The following is a 20,779-nucleotide window of genomic DNA, read 5'->3' as shown; positions in this document are numbered from 1 at the left end:
GGTTACATCCATTTGAGATGGAGATATGGATGCTGCAGTAGCTGCCAGGTCACCTGCGCTCTGACTAACTGGAAGATCAGGCATCTTCTCAGCACCCATCCTCACTGGGGCTGAAAGGCTCACCGTGAACATTTGTGTCTATGTATCTTAGGAGAGCTCCTTCCTGCTTAGATAGAAAAGCTTCCTTTGCTTGCTTTCTTTCTTCTGAATGCTGCCCCAGAGGGGCGTTTTCTTCTTTCACTCATGACTGCTGTTCTGTGTCAGCTATATCATAAAATCATAGACTATCAGGGTTGGAAGGGACCTCAGGAGGTCATCTAGTCCAACCCCCTGCTCAAAGCAGGACCAATCCCCAACTAAATCATCCCAGCCAGGGCTTTGTCAAGCCTGACCTTAAAAATATCTAAGGAAGGAGATTCCACCACCTCCCTAGGTAACACATTCCAGTGTTTCACCACCCTCCTAGTGAAAAAGTTTTTCCTAATATCCAACCTAAACCTCCCCCACTGCAACTTGAGGCCATTACTCCTTGTTCTGTCATCAGCTACCACTGAGAACAGTCTAGAGCCATCCTTTTTGGAACCCCCTTTCAGGGAGTTGAAAGCAGCTATCAAATCCCCCCTCATTCTTCTCTTCCGCAGACTAAACAATCCCAGTTCCCTCAGCCTCTCCTCATAAGTCATGTGTTCCAGTCCCCTAATCATTTTTGTTGCCCTCCACTGGATGTTTTCCAATTTTTCCACATCCTTCTTGTAGTGTGGGGCCCAAAACTGGACACAGTACTCCAGATGAGGCCTCACCAGTGTCGAATAGAAGGGAACAATCATGTCCCTCGATCTGCTGGCAATGCCCCTGCATATACATCCCAAAATGCCATTGGCCTTCTCGGCAACAAGGGCACACTGTTGACTCATATCCAGCTTCTCGTCCACTATAACCCCTAGGTCCTTTTCTGCCGAATTGCTGCCGAGCCATTCGGTCCCTAGTCTGTAGCGGTGCATGGGATTCTTCCGTCCTAAGTGCAGGACTCTCCACTTGTCCTTGTTGAACCTCATCAGATTTCTTTTGGCCCAATCCTCTAATTTGTCAAGGTCCCTCTGTATCCTATCCCTGCCCTCCAGCGTATCTACCTCTCCTCCCAGTTTAGTGTCATCTGCAAACTTGCTGAGGGTGCAATCCCCACCATCCTCCAGATCATTTATGAAGATATTGAACAAAACCGGCCCGAGGACCGACCCTTGGGGCACTCTGTTTGATACCAGCTGCCAACTAGACATGGAGCTATTGATCACTACCCGTTGAGCCTGACAATCTAGCCAACTTTCTATCCACCTTATAGTGGCTCTCAACACTCAATTGAAGGGGACAAATAAGCAGGCTGGTAGCAGGGCCTGAGTGAGGGAAGATATCAGTGTCTTAAGGGCCTAACTGGCTCCTACTACTTCAGTTGACTGCCTGTTCTCCTCAGGTGGGTTCAGGGAAGCAGCAGGAAACAGGAAGCTCCCTGAGAAGCTGGTGTTAATCAGTCCATGCTCCTGGGGGTGCTAGAGAGGTACATAAGAGGCGGCTCCTCCTCTCTCTCCCTGCAGCTCCTGCTGCTTTCCGTTATTGCCTCTCACCTTTTCTCCTGCCTGCCTGCCATGTCTCTTGTGCCCTCCTTCCTCCAGCACAGCACTCCCCCATCTCTGTGCATCTAGAGCAGAGAGAATACATATGCACCAGCAGCAGACACAATTTTCTACACTCTGGGTCCTAGTGGCAACCCCCCCCCCTCCCCCCCCCCCCCCCGCCACCACAGTCTGTCCCCAGAGGCAGCCGACTCAGTTCGCCTCATGGTAAGGCCAGCCCTGGAGATTACAAAAAAGGCCAATGCAATTTTGGATTGCAGAGGTAAACCATCTCAGAGCACAGAAATGGTAGTCCTTTTGTATGTTGCTCCAATATAAGCACCATTTCTGAGCATCGTGTTATCACAAATGTATTATTGACAGCTCAGAGAACACCAACTCGAAGGAATCATGAGGCTGGAGAAATAGACTTCTGAAGAAAGATTAAAAGAGCTAGCTGTGTGTAAAGAGGATAAGCACTAACATAGTAATGTTTTACATATGTGTGTGAGAAACTCCAAGGAGGGAGAGGAATTGTTTAGGATAGTGCATCATTTTAAGTTACCTGCATGAACTGGCTGTGTGTGAATGGTGTCTGTCTGTCCCATAGTAGGCATTGGTAGTTTGCAAGGAATGAGGATATTAATGGAACGTTCATCTCCTGTTTAATTACAGAAAAATGAGGAGAAAGGAAACCAGTACCAAAATCCATGTCACAATAATAAAGATGTCCTTTCTTTTTGTCAGTTTAAATTGCACTTAGAGTTAAAGATGCTTATCCATCCTTCCTTGCTTCATCAGTATTTTGACAGTGTACACTGTAGCACCAAATCAGCCTTGTTAGAGCATCACAAACATTAATGGATTCAACCTCGCAGCACCCTTATGAGGTATGGGAAGTAATAACCCTGTTTTACAGATAGAAAAATGAGGCAAAGAGACAGAAAATGAAGCTAACGACAATTGACGGTACTCAGCACCTTACAAGAAATTGCAAAGAGAGAACTCTATCTGGCAGAGCTGAAAATGGAACCTTGGTCACTTGCATCTTGTGCCCGATCCATGAAATTGCCTTTCCTCCTTTTTACCTCACCTCTGCATGCTAAAGACAGACTGTGCACTGAGTTGCCTGCATCGGTTAGTGCAAGCCAGACTTCGTTAGCTGCTGTTTTATTACTGTGTTTTTATATTTAGCATAGGTATGGATGTGACCTCAGGCTGAGTTTAGATCTGAACAGATGAGAATGCTGGCGTTTATCATGCCAGCCGACAAACCAATTAAATATTTCCAGCCTGACAGAGAATATGTCTTCCTCTCACCCCCCGCCAATTCCCAACAAGATTAAATAAAATGGATGCTCAGATTGTGAAAATGTCAGTGGAAATAAGACAGGAAGAAGTAGCTCTGTTGACAAGCTGTGTGGCAATGTCCAATAATTAAAGATGAAATAGCTGGAGACCAGCCAGAGATCCAAACAAAAAACATCTTAAGCATCTAGAATAGCTTCAGTCGATGTAATAGAGTTTTAGACAGATTCGTTTGTTGAAGTTACTGCCAAGTGCCTCAGTATTACATGGCTTTCGATGGTGGAGCTGGTTTTAAAAGAGTAGCTAAAGAGAGGATTAAAACAGAGTACAAACTCTGTTGCCATGTTTACTACGGGATTAACACCAAGATAAGAAAACTGTATTACTATGAGCCGTGTGAACAAGACCTCAATTTTTAGTCAAGTCATAACTGCAGAAAACCCCCGGCATCTTGCATGCATTGGGAACTATGTAAATAACAACCACTAATAATCATTTTGAATGTGTGATAAAGTAAAGGATACAATTTCTCTGAAGGCAGAATGTCTTCTGTTGTGTTTTTTTTTAAACGCACTATGCTCTTATTAAAAATTAAAGCTGGTCGGTTTTTTTTTTGAAATGTAGATGAAAATTTCCATCAACGTTTTGAATTGAAATGAAAAAAAAATCACATTTAAAAGAAAATTCCCCATTTATCAATTACCTCTATTAACAATACTACAGTATGCTATAGTAATAGCCTCATATGCTGTAATAATGCCATTAATGCCCAGACAGTGTGATTGAGCAGGTCAGCCTACAGCTTGTTAAAGCTGATGTATGGGAAAAGCCTAGCTGTTTAAGACTTAGTCCAGGTGACAGGATAATAACATAGTGGGGAAAGCAGCAGGAGGGTATGGCAGAGATGTTATCACTCTTTGATTGGGAGAGTCATTTGCTGTTGACCAAATTCATGAAATAGGAGTGCTGCTAGAATACGATTGCACTATAGCTGTGACCTGACGATCTTTATTTTCCCCATCTGCATGTGGCCAGGAGGTTGTGCTCACTGCTCTCAGAAGCAGATCATGTTACCGTTGTCCGTGTTTTCTGTCACCTTGAGATTAGATTACTAAGCATACCCCCAGTGGAGGATTAGCCATTGGGCCAGTGGTGCCCAAGCCTAGGGGCTCTGGCCAATTGGGGGGCCCCCAGAAAAGTGGGCACCCTGCGCCCCTACCTCATTTCCCCTGTAGGAGCGCTGGTTGGGGGGGGCCCACCCCACTTGCTCTGGCCCAAGGCCCCACAAACCCCTAATCTACCTCTGCGTGCCCCGCATGGATCGCACCTTCAGTCCACTTGTAAACTGAAGCTGGTACAAAATGTTTACTAAGCGGAATATCTCACTCCAAGCACAAAACACCAATCCCTCTGGGGTCTGCACTGATTGCTGTTGGTGTCTGGATTTGAAGAGTTTGAGATGTTGATTTTGACTTAGAGAGACCTAAATGGTTCAGGACCTATATATCGGAGATATCACCACTCTTTCCAAGTGATACCGCTCCATTGCAGGCGATGGAGAGACTCAAGCTTGATCCTCCTTGGTATAATATTGAATAGGCTTCTGGCAGGGCATTCTCCATGATCCATATTCTTGGATCTGAGATATCCCAAATCTGTTAACCTTTATGGCATGATGCGTACGCATATGTGGGAGTGCTGAGAGTAAGGGGGTACTGTCTAGCTAATATAAGTAAGTGTGTGTGTGTGAGGGGGAGAGAGAGAGAGAGAGAGAGAGAGAGCTTTGCTATGCTGCCGGTGGCTATACCTTGCATGGACTATTGTTTAATATGACTGTTAAGGTGTGTAGATGTGGGTTTATGTGTGTGGTTTTTGTCATGATTATTTAATTATAAAATAGTGTTCTTGACCACTACTGTAACAAACTACAGTATTTTTTTTTTTGTGAGGAAAAGTACAGGCTCAATGACATGGTCACTGTTTGTTAGTGCTCCCAGTTTTTGTCAGCAAAGAACAAAACGTACCAATAATATGGCAAGCATGCTGAAAGGAACAATGTGGGGTACATTTTAGCTTGGTGCTGGAAAAATAAATTAGTTTCAAGCCTCCTGGTTCCCATAATGGCTAATGGGAACTGCAAAAGAGGAACTCTTATGCACTGTGCTGAAAATGCGCTCCGTTAACTGCCTCAAATATGTATTTCATTTATATTTAATAAGCGACTGATTATATGTTAAATGCCAACTGGCTCTTAAAGTCATAACTGTTGAGGTTTAGGAACTATACAAGGCACATCTTTTATCAAATTAATAGGGCTGCTGAAAAATGTTACCTGGCAATCACAATAAGACACAGACAAATTTTGTTTTAATAGAGTAGCACATTTTACTCAGTGAGGACCTGATCGGAAGCTCATTCAAATAAATGGTGAGGCTCACATTGACTTAAATGGGCTTTGGATCAGGTCCCAAAAGGCTTGAGATTATAACTTATACATTAGCATCATGAAATAACCTAATTAAGAGGATGTTCATTAGTCAGTTATTGGCTGCCTAATGCTAGTTACTTGTGGTTAGCACCATGATGAACAGTTTGCTGTGTGCAGTTCAATTAAAAGATTATAATAAAACAATGTTTCATTTGTGCCATCCCCAGTCACATCATGCTACAGTGACTGGCAAGACAATAGAGTCATGTGCCATTTTCATTTCTCATTACGAACAGAGATGAGCCAAACAGGTTGAGAACTACGCGGGCACCTCTGAATGTCGTTTGTATGTGGGGATAGGAAATCAGTTGCCCATGAAAAGAAAATGTGTGCAACTACTCACAGCTTCGCTATCTAGCTGCTGTGAATGGGACGATGTATTTCTTCTTTACTGCCCTGAAAAGGGTACTTCTGCAGATGGTGCAACATCAGAAGATAATTGGTTGGCATTGTTAAGCCAATCAAAATAAAGACGACTGAGAAAGGTGTACAGTGCCGATGGTTCTCCCTCCCTCCCATCCCTCCACCCCCTAGCACACCTGGGACATGTAATACAGCATCTTTTACCTAAGACAAATACTGTATTGAGAAAATAAAGTGTATTGAGAAAATAAACATACAAGAAAATCTGCTTTGGTAATAATGAAAAATGGTGCACACATTGCTTATTGCAAAGCCCCAGATCCAAACGTCACCTTGTTCTTTTGGAGTTTGGCTCCAGGTGAGGATTTGTACTTTACAGGCCGAATCTCCCATCTCTAAATCTCTTCTGTTTGGAGGGATATGATTTTACTCCTTGGCAAGCTACAGCTCCAAGCACTGAAATTAAACTGGTAAGTTTTACAGAATGGATGGAAGACCAGAAAAGAGATTCTGGTTTCCGTGGATTTCTCAGACGATTTCTGGAGTTACAGAAATTCTGATTTTATTAGCAAGCTAATTTGGCAACAGTTACTGCACAAATATGAGGTTTGTTTTGTTTGCCAACTGGTAGAGAGACATTCGTAGCAGACACATCCATTTACAACCTGATTCAGTGCCCACTGAAGTCAGTGGAAAGACTTTGATTGATTTCAGTGACCTCTGCATCACTGGCATTTCCCCCTCTCAGGCTGTTACTTGGTGGAATTGCTGTAAAGTCAACCTGCATCCAAGATTTAAGCCTAGGCTACCTGTGTTCAGCAGATAAAAGGAGGTGAACTAAAGCTGTGTCACACTTTTCTCAGCTGATAGAACTGGGTGCATTGTTTGTAGTGAATAATTTATTTATTAAATCTGCCCCATTTTGTATCGGCAAATGATCCACCAACAAATTTCTTTTTTTACGCATTTGTAATTTAAAATTACTCAATGAAGGGTTTATATGAACATGTTTCAGGCTCTGCGTGGTTCACAAAGTACTCCACTGTAACTATTGTTTTAAGTGTTTGCTATTCATAATCTGTCACATAGTATAATTTTGGGTGTCTAACCAGATAATTCAAAAATTCACAAATAGCTTTCAAAATGGCCACTGAATACTTGTGCAGTGACTATGTATGCAACTATATATTTGCTTGATTGTCTCTGATACTTTCCCTTTCCACTAATGTGATTGTGGACAACAGTTTGGGTGAATGTGTCAGGAATAACACTGAAGCCAATTTAGGGTTTTTTTAATTCAAATGAACTTCTTTGCATTATTAGCCCAGCTCTAGTTTACATACACATCACTCTTTCCCCAGTGGTAACACATGCATAGTGGTGGCTAATAATACTTCCGTCCAAAAATGAGAGAGAAAATCTTGCTTTAAAAATGAAAATAAAAGCGGTTGTAATCAGGGTATATTCTGCAAACCTTTACTCATGTTAAGTAATACCTTACTCCACAAGCATCCCCACTGCAATCAGTGGAACTGCTCACAAAGTAAGATACTACTTGGTGTAACTGGGGAAGAATCTGCGCTAAAAGTGCGGGTTTTATGGTAAACATCCTCTGTGTTTTCTTATTCGGTACCACACTTCCAGGATGGAACTTGGCAGGCTGGTAAGTGTTATACAATGTGCAGTCAGGGCCAGCCTTTCGGGTGGGTGACAGTGGTCATTCCCTCCCCGCCACACATGTGGCCAGCCCAAGTCCCCTTTAACCATCCCCAGTGCTGGGCCAGGAGTCAGAGAGGGGCAGGGCTGGGGATGCCCCAGCTGGGGGCTCCTACTGTGTGTCAGGCTTCAGATGCTAGTCCCAGTCAGGCTGGGGAGGGACAGGACCTCTTCTTCCCCTGCACAGGCTGCTCCCGGGGATGTGCCAGACTCGTCTCTGGACTCCTCTCCCAGCTGCAGAAAGCTCCACACCCACCCCATCACCCAGGGCGCTATTTTCCCTAAGGCCAGTCCTGTGTCCAGTAAAGAGGTTGATAATAAATAGTGCTATGAAGTATGGCTTTGATGCCATCTGATTGTCTGTTACTCTCTTGCTAACACGTCTACTTGCATGGTGTGCAGCAGGCTCTGTAAACTGGTGAAAATGTAAGAACATCTGCCTACTTTTCACTGCTCTCTATAATAGACCCATGGCAAAGGAGACACATATGTAGCTTCTTAGCAGTGGTCTCGAGTGGCTAAGAAGTTCTTCTACTATCATGAGCTAGAAAACTGCCACAAATTCATCAGAGCTCCTTGTCCCAAGGAGATGTTTCAGATCATAAGTGTCAAACTTGTGCACTGAACAATTTGAATGACTGCTTTGCTAAAGAGCTCCTCCAGAATCCATTAATAAATTTTCACTTTAAGTACTGAAGCAATGCACAGGACACAAGTAACCATAGTTAAAAGGTAGCCACCACTGACTAATTATTGCACTCCTTATTGAAAGGGTGATTGCTTCTTCTTTCCAGTATTAATTAAAGTTATTTGTACAGGCGGACTCAGTGAGATGCAATATTTCTTTTCTAAGAATGGCAATCAGTGTGTTTCTCTCCCTCTCCAGCTTCATGCCCCTCTCTGCTCCTTGCTCTTATGTGCCTTACAAAAAATATTTGTCTTTGTTTGACATCCGACCCTTCCCCTCAGACTGTCAGACTGAAAGCTGTGTTGTGAATAACGGGAGGTATTTCTGGCATGTAATGCATATTGTAAAACCAGTATGTTAATATTGATCTAATTGATTTTTTTTAAATCCTCTGAAACACAAGCAACCCCTCCACTTAGCACATTGTAAATAGTCTAGAAGCCAAATGATGAGCATGAAAGAAGAGGGAAGAATGAGGATCTCTCCCAGGTTGCATAGACAAGCCCCCAGCACGGTTATTGATTCCCTGCACAAGCCCCAGCTCCCATCATCTCAAAGAGGGGGAGAACAGATTAGATAGCTCCACCAAGTACTGTGTTTTAACAGCAGCTGGTTGTCCAATTACCATTCTGTCTGCATCAGATCTCCAGTCCGCTTCATAACATTGCCCTTTGGTGGACATTATAGGGTCGCTGCTCGTCAGTGCCCTTGGTTTCTGGGCCGCTGTTGTGGGGAGGGAGGGTGGGTTGTTTTGTTTTTTCCTGCTGTGCAAGAAGGCTGTGATATTTCTGCATCTGGCAGCATGTCTGAGAGAGACAAGGCAAACTGAACAAGGCTTGATGTGTGAATGACAGATCCCTAGGTGATGCCGCTGGGAAGCTCTTGATCTGACTGGTTTGAAGAAGAAAACTCACTAGGTCACACTGAAAATGGTTGCCACTGGGCATTTCTTTCATCCTTGTTTATTTCCCCCACCCCTTCCCAAAGTTTTTACAATTGAGGATTTATTGTTTTTCATGTTCTTTATAGGCTGTTTGATTGCTGTTATGTACTTTTTGTTGTATTTAAGGGAGTGGAAATGTTTCCCTTTAAATTTGGCACATGTCTTGTGGGCCAACCTCTCACAAGATGACTGTTTTAAGTACCTAGCCTGTGTTTTTAAGGCCAGGTTCTGTTTATTACTTAGGCCAGAGTTAGGTCAATGGAAGGCAGTTCCTGCCGCTGTAAGTCCCCCACTATACCAACGTAACATCTCCACCTTCACGAGAAGCACAGCACCCAGGTCAATGAAGTTAGGGCGATGCAGTGTCTGTATAGATAGTGCATTACTTAACATGCTTCCTGGTGCTGACAGCCCAGGCTGTCAGCCCTCCGACCTGCCCCACTTAGGTTGGTGGAAGCTCTCCTGGTAAGGATGTGAACCACCGGCAGAAGAAGGGTAGTGTGGACATGAAAAACCTCACTAATCGCTACACTGGCTGTAAGTCTACTTAACATAGGTCAACTTAATTGTGTAGCATAGACAAAGCCTTAGTAACCTATGTCAGTTCTGGCATTTGCCAGTCAGGTTGAAATTGAAGAGCCAGATGGTGATTCTGGGACTTTTTCTCTCCTTAGCTACAATGCATCCTTAACTAAACTGACACAAAATAATAAAATTAAGTTGGAAGGGGAATGTGCCACTGGACAAACCTGTATTCTAATAACCCCATGACTGATCTATCAGCAGAGTTAAAATAACTATTCTGACATGAGCCAGGAGAAGAGTTCCTTTATTCTGTACATTACCTGCAATTTGTCACCTAATATTGAACTTTTCCTTGGGTTAGCACATGGAGAGTCAAAAAACAAAGCCCTATGTTGTGCACCATGCAGAAGGGTCAGTTGGCACAGAGCGAAAGGTCAGGGAACAGTAACTAGAACAGCAGACTCCTGAAAAGGATAATAAAATCCAGGCACAAATTCAAGAGGTTGAAGCAATTGAAGGCTGTCATGAATGGCACATTCTAAATAGAACCATACATGGTCCATCTGCCTCCACATGACCCTAGATACACAGAACATTGCCAGCTCATCATTAATTAGAACTGCCATATTACTGCTTCCTTTACACTCGTATTTAAAAGCTGGTGTATCTGACTCTCTCTCCCCAGGAACTAAGGGCCAAATTCTGCTCCAAGTCGCATGGCGTAAATGTAGAGTAATTGCAGTAAGTATTCTGTATTAACTCTCTGGTATCTGAGAGCAGAATCTGGCAAATGATCTCAAAATGTACATGATGAGGCCTGTAGAATACATATTCAGACAATTTAAAGATACACCACATGCTTTATAGGGGTACTCATTATGACCCTGATCCAGCTAATCAGTTAGGCACGTGTGCCACTGAAGTAATTGATTCTACTTATAAGGTTAAAGTTAGGCACGTGTTCAAGTTCTTTGCCTGATCAGGGACAGAATGCCCCTGTAGGATTCAGCCTAACCTACTTAATTGGGACCCATGACCTAGGATATGCCATACCCGATCATCATATATCATCACTGAGACTCTTGTGCCACAATAATCATTTTGTTCTTCTTATTTTCTGACCCACAAAAGAGAAGATTAAAAAAAAAAAGAAAAAGAAAACTGCTGAGTTTTGAACAAAAAGCCAGTGTGCCTTACCCTACATGCATGCTCCTTCTCTCATCACATCATGCATGGTTGACATCAGCAACACAATGCATGCTGGGATTTACAGCAGGAAGTCAGAATTGTGGGAAAGGAGGACTTGAAAGTGAAAAGATGCAAGTATTTTTAACTGTGTCCTTTTCCTGTGAAAGCTAGTGTATGTACATGTACATATTCACTCTAGGGTCGCCAGTTTTGGTTGGACGTATTCCTGGAGGTTTCATCATATGTCATAATCTTCAATTCCTGGAGACTCCAGGAGGGTTGCCAAACTTAATGTGTGCATGTACACACAGAGAAAGGCCCAGACATAATACCGAGATCTGAACTACCTGGGACCTTAATCTTTCATTTTGACGCCCTCTATAAATACCTAGTTACATTGAAGAAGGAGGAAATAATATCCTAACAATAGTCGTCATTCAGGAAAGCCATTAAGTCTGTCCCTTGTCAGGAAAGCACTTAATCACATGCTTAAAGTGCTTTCCTGAATTGAGATGCTTTACCCAATCTTGGCCAAAGACAAGGGGCCAGAGTCTGAGCTGGTCTTGGTGATTTATACCAGCTAAGGTTCTGGCCATTTGTGGCTGTGTGGCTTTTTAACTCTAGCAGCACTCATGGTATCACTATAATAAATCTTCCCTCCTAAACACAAGGGGGGAAATTATAGAGTATTGCAAATTTATATTTCATATAACTAGGTACTTTGGTGATTTCCTGAACTTGATGAAAAAATCCACTGTTTACATTTCTGTTTAGTACATCCACCTGTCTCCTTGTTAAAAATAAACAAATAAAGAGCCAATCCAAAATGGGGTCATTATCTTTAGTGGATGCTCTTCACATCACTGAAAACAATTTCAGCTTATTTAAATAACAAGCAGCCCCGAGATTACAGCTGTCGCCTTTTCAGCTGGATAGACAAACCGAGCCGTTGGTACAGAGATCACTTATAGCTCAATATTCCTTTCAGTAGTAACTTGAAGCATCATATTTTTCCTTGTATGTTATTGCATTCAACTAGGTTTTATTTATTTAAATCTCAGCCTCTTTTTGCTGACATAGCAAGGCATAACCAGAGATGTTTTGTAAAACTTAAATGAGCCCATAAGTGGGCCAGTTGTTCTATAAATCTTTAAATATTTTATGTTACTCCTTTAGAAATTGCTTTTGCTGGACTTGCCCATTCTGCTTTGAAATGGCTGGGGCATAAAATAGCAACAAAGCCTATTGCCAACTGTGTCCACATATCTATTCAGGGCACACCATCATAGGGCCTAATCACATCAGCCACACTATCAGAGGCTTGTTCACCTGCACAATTACCAATGTGATATATGCCATCATGTGCCAGCAATGCCCCTCTGCCATGTACATTGGTCAAACTGGACAGTCTCTACGTAAAAGAATAAATGGACACAAATCAGATGTCAAGAATTATAACATTCATAAACCAGTCGGAGAACACTTCAATCTCTCTGGCCACTCGATTACAGACCTAAAAGTCACAATATTACAACAAAAAGACTTAAAAAACAGACTCCAACGAGAGACTGCTGAATTGGAATTAATTTGCAAACTGGATACAATTAACTTAGGCTTGAATAGAGACTGGGAGTGGATGGGTCATTACACAAAGTAATACTATTTCCCCATGTTTATTTCCTCACCCCCCACTGTTCCTCAGACGTTCTTGTTAACTGCTGGAAATGGCCCACCTTGATTATCACTACAAAAGGTTTTCCTCCCACCCACCCACCCACCGGCTCTCCTGCTGGTATTAGTTCATCTTAAGTGATCACTCTCCTTACAGTGTGTATGATAACACCCATTGTTTCATGTTCTGTGTGTATATAAATCTCATCACTGTATTTTCCACTGAATGCGTCCGATGAAGTGGGCTGTAGCTCACGAAAGCTTATGCTCAAATAAATTGGTTAGTCTCTAAGGTGCCACAAGTCCTCCTTTTCTTTTTCTGAATAAACAGAGCCTCCCTAGATTGTGGCCTGGATTAGCTAGTCAGGTAAGGGGGACTGCTGACTATGCTATGTAGCCTGATGACTGGAACTGGAGAAAGAGGTCATGTTTCAGGAGGGGATACTAGGGACTTGGGAATTGAAGCTGGGACCCAATTCTCTCAAATTCTAGAGCTTCCACACCAAAAACAGGCATGTCAGCACGCCCAGTAAAGATCTCTTTCCTGCAACTCAGCCCCCCTGCTGCATCACTTACTGATAATGAAGCATGCTACACAACCTCTTTTATAAGCATTTTACTCCCCTAAAGGAGACCACATTTGTCAAGGAATCTGTGATAGAGCTGCACTATCAACATTTATGTTTAAACTCGGCTTTTACAAAGTGGTTTCAGTAGCACAGGCATTAGCATTTCACTTGCCTGCAAACCAGGAGAGAAAGGAGGGGTGGAGTTTGTAAACATGATTGCATGATGCGGTAAATCAGAGTCTTCCAGAAATTGCGGATACTTCTAATTGAGCAGTTTACAATACGCACCCCTTCCGTCATCAGCATCGTTTACTTCAGGGTGAAATTGCCAAGGAGCGAAGTTGAGCTGGCTGGGATGGAGTTAGGGACTGGGTACAACAGGAGCCAAGGTATGGGTTGGTTTTGTTTTTTGGGGGTGGGATGGTAGTGGCTTGAAGCCAGTATTCCCTGCTATGTCTGCAAATTCATTTTGGCTGATCTTTCCAGGTAATTGTAAATTAAACAAAAGCCTGAAGCCTTTGTGATTAAACTGACACAATTGCACTGTCACACAGCACTGTAGGACCACAAATGAGTCTTTATTGGTTCCTCCTCAGAAGAGGTATATAATCACTTCTTTCAAAAGCCAGGGCTACTCGGGTTCTGCCGCCGGGCTTGTAACTCACTAATCTGAGTTTCCAGATAGAAAATACTTAAAATATTTGTGCCACATTTAATTCCATTAGCGGTTATGTCAAGAGCAAGTGCTTACTGCTTGGGCAGAACAGTCATGCCTCCGAAGAAAAATAGTTACTTAATGTAATTGAACATGTCCTGCTTACAGAGTTGCAATAATACAGTTCCCCAATTAACTATAGGTGATTTGATAAAATGAACACAGAGTGCATTACACCACTACCAACACCCAGCTTAACGTGCGATGTGGATAACTGGTTGTAAATTAGGAAAGTGGTGTATTATATTAAGGCTCTTTGTACTGCTTCAGAGGCAGAGTTCTGTCAGCACTTGCACTATAGATGACTACTTCCTGTGGGCTATATATCTTTTGCTAGCTGAGGCAAGAGCAGATGTATTCATGTGTGGTAGACCTGGACCATTTTGAAGATTAAATAGTATAGAGTGAATTGTCATTCTCATTTGAGTTTGGAGAGGGACATCATAGGAAAAGGAGTTGGCATGCTACTCAGAGTATTGGTTTTTACCCCAAAGACTGATCTGAAAACTGAAGGTGATGCACCATAGGCCTGGAGAAAAGAGATTGTTGGAGGGAGAAGGCTGCAGAGTTACTAAGATTCATCTGAATACTTCATTTATGAAGGACTGCATTTTAATTGGCTGGGACTCCCAGCTTGAGTTCAAGAAGGCCAGCAACAACCGAGAGAAGAGAAGCTACGTAAAAAATTAGACTTTTACCACCCTGGAGGAAGTCTTGAACTGTGTGACTCCAAGATCAGGCAGCACATCATCTGTATCGGAAGCAAAAAAAACCAAACCCCACACAAAACCTAATAGCTTTTGACCTGTCTGTTGCTATCTCTACTGGAACCTTAGTTTTCTACAATGCATTCCAGCTCCTTTCTGCCACCCCCTTGGTGTCAGCATATTTCGTATTGCCAATGGTACAATATGATCCAGTTCCAGGAGTACTGTTTGCAAACAATAAATACATTTACTCCTAAAATGACCTCTTGTTTCACATTTGCACTGTAATATACCAGCCAAAGGAAAATTCCATGCAAGCCAACTGGCTCTGTCATTCTGTGTGTCTTCCTGTGTTTTTCTTTGGTTGATTCTTTTAAAACTGGAAGTGCCCTGTGAGAGTCCAAGGCTCAGATGACTGTTAGCTTTGTTTGATCATATATCTAATTTACTTGAATGTATGATCCTTGCATTTGTTTCTTTAAGAGACTGAACCCATTTTATGCTAAGTGATTTCTTTGAGCAGATTTTTTTATTATTGTCCCCTTTTGCCTAAAGTAAATTAGTGTGTGATAGCTGGAGCAACCAGGGAATGAAAAGGAGTCAAGTCCTCAGGTCACATTAGCAGGGCTTGTTGAGGCCTTTACACAATCATCGCCGTCAAAGTACTTTGTAATAACTGTAAAAAAGCTAATCACAGGTGGCAGTGGGCATGAAATGCGTAGCTCTGTGCTCCATCTTTAGGATAATGGGGGTATTCATGGGATTTCTAGGGCTCCTTTGTGTGGCTAATCCTATGCCTGCTAAGAGGAAAGGACTATTTTGCTCAATTTGTGTATAAATGGTTGGTTTATATGATAGCTGCAGGTGGTTTTAACCCTTGCCACACAGACTAGGTTGTGGGTCCGTTTCTGAGACTCTGTCTACATTGGGAATTTCCCCCAATTCCAACAGTCAATGGCCAGACACTGCACAAATGCCAAATGCCTGCTAAGGAATGCTGAGCTTTTCAAAAGTAAGTTGTGGTTTTGGGTGCCTCCCTTTTTGGATCCTCAGCTTAATACACCCGTTTTTCAGAAGGCGGGTGCTTTGCGCTTTCTGAAAACTGGGACCTTCAAAGTGTCTCAGGTTTGGGCACCCCATGACTGAGGCACTCAACCTTCTTTGAAACCCTGGTACCCTCGAGCAAATAGCAGCTTTCCTTGTCTACGCTTGAAGTTGCACTGATGTAGATCCCATCAGTGGCTGTCCACGAAATACTGGAATTAGGGCAAATTCCCAAAATATCCAAGGCCTATGTTATGGCTTCTCTCAGGCCAAAAATGGGCCCAACTAGTTTTTAGAGAAGAATGACACCATGAAAAGGAAACATTATAGGTCAGTTATTGTTATGAAACGCACACAACCTAGAAATATGTTCATGTCTAGGTTAAAATGGCTAAAACTATGTGCGATTTTTTTTAATCTATTACTAGAATCCATCTGAAAGGCTCTAAAAAGGGGGAATTGTTGTTTCACACCAAAAATACTTTACTTTGAAACTGAAATAAATAAATATTAACTATCCAAATGCATTTAAAAAATGCCCCTACCCTACTGTATTTCTTGTTAGTTTCATCAGTGGCTAGAGGTGAAGCTGAGCCCAGTAATGTGGTGTCTATTAAGCATAATGTTTATGAATGATTTTTTATTGATATACATATATTTGGGTGCACTGTAACTTTTTTTAATCACTAAAGTTAATGAGCCATGTTCTGTGCTGTACCTCTCAAGCCACTTGACAGATAATATGCAGGATCAAATTTCCTGATTTGTCTATCTGATTAATTGTCCTTTGTTTCTTCATGGTAGTTACAATCTATAGTACCCAGAAATGGGCTCAAGCCAAGAATTTCAAACAAATTGAGTTTGGATCTGTTGTTTGTTTAAACCCCAAAACTCTATTATAATCTACATTAATAATCCAAAACACTAAATCTCACAATTATGGTACTGTAGCATTTTGAATAATACTGTATTGTTTCAGTATGGGAAAGAACCACTATTAACTTTCATTTACCCCAGGCAAGTGAGACATAGCACCTAAAGTTACTCATCAGTAGAAGATAGAAGAGGTAGTGGACAGGGAGATGGGCTGGCACTCAGGAATCCTGTGATTTGTTTCCCGCTCTGGCACAGACCTATTATATCATCTTGAACAAGTTGCTTCACCTTTGTTTTCCCCTCCCATGCCACGGGTTATTAGTTTCTAGGCAGAGGGACTCCCTTACTTATTAGTTGGTAGTGTGTCTAATACAATGGGGCCCCATCTCAATATAAATAAAAAGAACTAATAAATAAAATATACATCACCAGTTTATATAACAATAATGTGATCTCAGAGAAAAGGGATAATCATTACTTGTATGTAATATAAAAAGCCTCTTCCCTCCTTTTCTCTCCCCTCTAAGTACTGTGGGTGGGAAATCCAGGTCTTTAACGTATGCGCTAATTCATTAGCGAATGTCATCAGGAAATCCCAGCTGTTGATACCAAGGGTTTGCTGAAATCTCTCCTGGTCAAGAGGATTTGAGAATCTAGTAAGTAAGAATTCATGAATATGATTAATTTTAGCCAGCAATAAGAATCACTTGTGGTTCTAATTATGTGTTTTGCATGGTTTGATTTTATTACCCATTCATCCAGCTTTCATTTTCATCAATCCTGCTAAAGTTGCCATCTTTGTTATAAATATCATAGAGACACAGGATCTCATTCTCCCCGACTTATACCTTGAATAGTCATTTATACCTGTGCAAAGTAGTTGTGAAATGGTACCGTTTGATGTATTTTTCCATCCACTTTGCACAAGGGTTAATAATTGTGTAGAGTGTACGATAGTGGAAAATCAAATAGTTTGGTACTTTCAGAGCTGTCTTTAAAAACCCTTAACCCCTGGTTCAAACAATAAGCAATTACCCTATTCACCGTATCCCACCCACATGAGGCCTCAGCAGTGGAAAAGTTCCAAGAGCACCCTTCAATCTATGTCACCTGCAGGGCAGCACAATCATTCTTCTCTACCACGCAGTTGGAGAAAACTATCAATTGTGCATTATAATGGATTTCATGTTTATCATTAATGTGTGTGTGTGTGTGAGAGAGAGAGAGAGAGACTCACATATTCACATATATAAAATAAACATAAAGAAAAGAGAGACAACTTTAAGAAATAATAAATCTTCAACTAGTTGACAATACAACACAATACAGAAACTCATGCATGCTGACACGTACACATGTAGAATTCATGTAGAAAGCTGCCTAAGGGATTTGAACAATCAGTTTCCAGTCAAGTTAGTGGAAATTGGGCACCCAAATCCCTTGGCAGTTTTGAAATTAACAATTTTAGGATTTGATTCCCACCTGTACATATCTGGATTGGAAGTTCTGTACTGAAATGTTCATCAATGCTATATACTATAGAATATCTGCAGATTTGACATGAGGCAAAGACCCCGGGTGTAATCCTAGCCCCGTTGAAATAAATAAATGAAAACTCCCATTGACTTCACCACTGGTTTGTCAGTTACTCTATATTAGTGCCAGTTTTTAAATAAATTTCCATCTTGCTCCACTCAATATGGCACATAAATGTCCATCCGTCAATAAAAATACCTTCCTGGCAAGCAAAATTCTTCTTCTCAGGTAAGATCCTTTTTCTTCCCTTTGTTGGCCTGTGCAATTTCCTCTCCATCATTACAAATCTCACCTATTGAATGTGGTGTGGTGCTTGCTGCTTCATTCAGCAGTGCAGCCTTTGAAGAGTTAAGCTCCACTGTCACTCAGAAGGTGGACTTCTGCTTTTCCTCATGTCTCTATTCATCTCCAGGAACTGAATTTTTCATGCAGTAATTAAAATTTGTAGGTCAAGCCTCCCATGGCACCATTTTCTGCTAATATGGGAGAGCAATGGTCAGATTCGCTTACACTGCTCTTCTCCGCGCTGAGATTTGAAGGATGAAGGGTGACATTTCCCCCCATTTTGTAAATTAATGCCATTGATCTGCCTAACAAGAACAAAGTTAGGCTTCAAAATACCAAATGATAAAGATATTAAGACTTTAAATGACTTTCCAAAGGCAACCTCTATTGTGAGATTCCAAGCAGAGTATTGAACTTTCAGTTAGAATTTCTAATAGGCTATTGACTTAAATGGGTGAAATGTTGCAAGTGGTAGCTTCCAAGATGACAAAAATTGCTTCTTATGTTCTGGAATATTATTTTGTGAAACACATCCTGTTCTGAAGGCTGAGTAGTAATAACCCAGGCTTCTGGCAATATTGTCCCTTGTCTCTTTGCAGCAGTTTTTTTTCCCCCCTTCAAAATTGAACTAATGCATTTTGAAACATTTTCTCTTTTCATGTTTTGTAAATCTTTGGGAGCGGAGGTACTTTAACTTTCATGCAAGTATCTTTCTAAATCTCTAGTGATGTGGCTATGATTGCACTCGTTATGAAATACAATCCATCCAAAGGGGACGGGCTGTATTTTCATGTGTTTCCAGATCTAGGGCACAAACAAATGGTCCATCTTGTACTGTTTGTTCTTTCAGCATTCCCAGAATATATCTATTGTGCAGTGCATGCACTACAAATAACATCCCAAACTCTTTCAAATTGTCCTGGTTCTTTGCAGTGAATTTGTTGATGACTGCCTATGAAACACTAGCTGTAGTGCATTTCTTAAAAAATATTTTTTTCAGAGACCAGCCACCCGTTTCTAGGATAAAGGGTTAATATTATGCTTATGTTACAGTGCATTAAAAACTCTAATTAAAACAGCATTACATTCCCATCTGCCAATCTCCAGTAATCTTCTTTAATTGCAGTAATTAAACTATATTTACATGTTCAGAATACTTGTAATTTAGCAAATTGCACTCTCTGCTCCACATTTAATCAAACAACCAGTTCCAGTATATTTAGTGTGGAAAGAAGTAATTTCAATGTTTTGATTACTATAGCAGATTTGACAGAGTAAGTGCCCCTCTAGTAGAGGCTTTGAAAGGGAAGGCAAACATGAAATATAGTCATGGTTTTGATTGTCATGTGAATGCCTAATTACATGTTGGAGGATTAACTGTTAAAGGGTACACTCTGTTTCACTTGATTTTTAGGCATAGCTGAAATCATAGATGATGGAGGTTGACTGTTTTTGGCTGTTTGGCAAAATATGCAAGCTTTTTATTATTATTCCAAGTTCTAAAAACCGTTAGAAAAATTCTGGAGATCCTTTACGGCCCTGATGCTAATCCCTTGCTTTGAAGACAAAATAGATGGTTCTGATTATCATGTTTTAACAATTAACCACTGAGAGCTATTCAGAAAACATTTTTCACGGATTCTTTCCCCACATTGTGTCCTCAAAATTTCATTTGGATGACAGCAATAGTGCTGGCTTTACACTTTCCATACTCAACTTCCCTAACAAGAGCACTTGACAGGACTCCCCTTATGTACTGTCTGATATCTGGGGATAAATGTCACAGAGATATCCTCTCCCTCTCAAAGACAGAAAAGCCCAGCCATGCACTCAGACACAGAGGTGATGAGGGCCATATAAGTACCTGGATAAATGACTCCTCTTCTTCTATGCATCTCTTCCCACCTGTACTGTGCTTTTAAAGGCCATCCCAGTACCTGACATCTGACCTTCCCCAGCTAAAATATGCAGACTAAACTGAAATTCTTCTGGTCTCCTATTACCGGAAGTAGCAGATAGAGGACTGAATTATGCTTTAGTGCCCAGGTTAGACCTGTCCCAATACATCCCATCCCTGCTGTGATAACCTCAGTTATGCATCCGATAACCAGTACGGTCATTTACTAATGGAACACTGCATAATATTACTAGCAGAGCAGGGGGACCGACTTGTTCTCCAGAATGTAGGTACATGGGCTATTACAGATTGTGAGCCTTGAAGGTAGGAGCAAGAATATACACACAACTACTAAATTGCATGTGACACACAGCAACTGTGGTGCAGGATGATTGAGGTAACAGAAGTACTAGGGAGGACTTGCATATACTACTGAATAAATGCTCTTGACAGATACACTGTATGTAGTAGCTTTTGTGCGTATGCAATGGGAATAGGACACAGTTAGGACAAATCTTTCCTTAGTCAACAATATATATAGAAACATGTAGTTTGTGTTCCAAAGAGGGCAGCAAAACAATGTTAAATGACTAGAGCCCTACCAAATTCACAGTCCATTTTGGTCAATTTCACGGTCATACGATTTTTTAAAT

The 20,779-nt window shown here is 41.5% G+C and overlaps 1 protein-coding gene across 7 annotated transcripts in view; it reads left to right on the top strand.

The window, feature by feature from the left end:
* The window catches only part of AUTS2 (activator of transcription and developmental regulator AUTS2), a 986,895-nt gene that overhangs the window by 606,845 nt on the left and 359,271 nt on the right, over nt 1-20,779 (top strand). The window lies entirely within an intron of this gene.

Source organism: Caretta caretta, chromosome 17 (genome assembly GCF_965140235.1).
Source record: "Caretta caretta isolate rCarCar2 chromosome 17, rCarCar1.hap1, whole genome shotgun sequence".
NCBI classification, from domain to species: domain Eukaryota; kingdom Metazoa; phylum Chordata; order Testudines; family Cheloniidae; genus Caretta; species Caretta caretta.
The sequence above is the reverse complement of the archived record's forward strand: the minus strand, read 5'-3'. Positions and strand labels throughout refer to the sequence as shown.